We start from the raw sequence: 1,899 nt of genomic DNA on the forward strand, positions 1-1,899 counted from the left end.
CACAGATGAGACAAGGTAAGGCACTGGGAGGAAGTTAATTTCCTAAAGACAGTACACACTACTCAAGGGGTGAGTTGGCGGTGGGGGGTAGAGAGAGAAGAGAGAGAGAGAGAGAGAGAGAGAAAGAGAGGTAGGGAGAGAGAGAAGTATCACCCAGGATTCTGGATAGTATCTTACGGTCAAACTGTAATGGAGGGGATGATTATTCATGAATTAAGGTGTGGGGTGTGGGAGTTGAGGAATATCAGCAATGTGTTGGGATTTTCCCAGAATAGAGTTTAATCCTCTTTTCTGTCCCTGTGTGGAGTTTTCTGTTGTGTCATGGTGTCAAACCCAGAACATGCAATTTTGCAAGGCTAATGATATGGAGATGTCATTATAATGAAGCAAAGAACAATTAGTGGTCATTTTGGTTGGCCATGTTGGTTCCAGCTGGTTTGGGGAGGTCTCCTGTCTTTACTGTTTGAGTGGTCACATGTTGTCCTGCTGTAATAAGCTCTGCAGTTCCATCAACCTTTAGCCACTTGCAGTTTGCCTTTTTCCCCTCTATGCTTGTCTAGACTATTTCACTTGCAGTTTACTGATCATTCTACAAAGCAATCATTCGGTGAATTCATTGCCAAAGAATTCATATGGGTGATGTTCTAGCCCAGGCTGCTATATAAAATATTCCATATTCTGAGGGGTTTAAAATACAAGCATTCATTTCCCACAGTTCTGGAGGCTGGGAAGTCCAAGATGAAGGAGTCAGCATATCTGGGGGGAACCTCTTTCTGGTTTGCTGATGGCCACCTCCTCTTTCCATTATAGCATTTCCCATTATTAGGGCCCCACCCTTATGAACTAATCTAACTCATCTCCAAAAGGCCCTATCTCCAAATACAATTATAGTTGGACTTAGGGCTTGGCTTCAAGAAATGAGTTTGGAGGAGGAGGGATACAACATTTAGTCCACAGCAGGTGAATCAACTGCTTCCACCCTGACTTGGAACTTCAGACACAGAAGCCTCTGGAGTTTCTTAAGATTTTCTCCAGATATGACTCATGCTCAGCAAATATGCATCTCTGTGGGTCCTGTGGTCTTAGCCAGGGATTCTGGGGAAATTTTATGTCTAGGCACCCAGCATATAGAAGGTACTCATCAATTAGATTGAATGAGTAATGATGACTGAAGAAAGTCTCCCAAGGTCCACACTCTGGGCTGCACTTTGGTCCCATCAATGCTAACACTGTGAAATTTACACGGTAGTCCCTCCTTATCCACAGGGGACTTGTTCTGGTACCCTCAGTGGGTATCTGAAACTACATAGAGTACCAAATCCTATATATAGTTTTTTTTTAATATACATACATACCTATGGTAAAGTTTATAAATTAGGTTCAGAAAGATATTAATAATAGGATAATTATAACAATATACTATAAAAAGTTATGTGAATGTGGTCTATCACTCTTTCAGAATATTTTATACGGTACTCTCCCTTCTTCTTGTGATGATGTGATACAGTGCATATATGAAAAGATGAACCAGGGTGAATGACTTAGGCATTGTTACACATCATTAGGCCTCTATATAATAGCTGCTTGAATGCAAGCACTGCAATTCTACAACAGCCAATCTGATAACTCAGATCACTATAAGCAACTAACAGGTAGGTAGTGTAATCAGAATGGGTACTCTGGACAAAGGGATAATTCACCTTACAGGAGGGATGCTGCAAGATTTCATCATGTACTTAGACCTGTGTGTAATATCAAACATGAGTTTTTTTATTTCTGGAATTTTTCATCTAATATTTTCAGACTTCATTTGACCATAGTAATTGAAACCACGGAAAGTGAAACCATGACAAAGAGGAGTCTGCTATATACCCTCTGTGCATCATGACATCACTACGC

Source organism: Castor canadensis, chromosome 5, assembly GCF_047511655.1.
Source record: "Castor canadensis chromosome 5, mCasCan1.hap1v2, whole genome shotgun sequence".
NCBI classification, from domain to species: domain Eukaryota; kingdom Metazoa; phylum Chordata; class Mammalia; order Rodentia; family Castoridae; genus Castor; species Castor canadensis.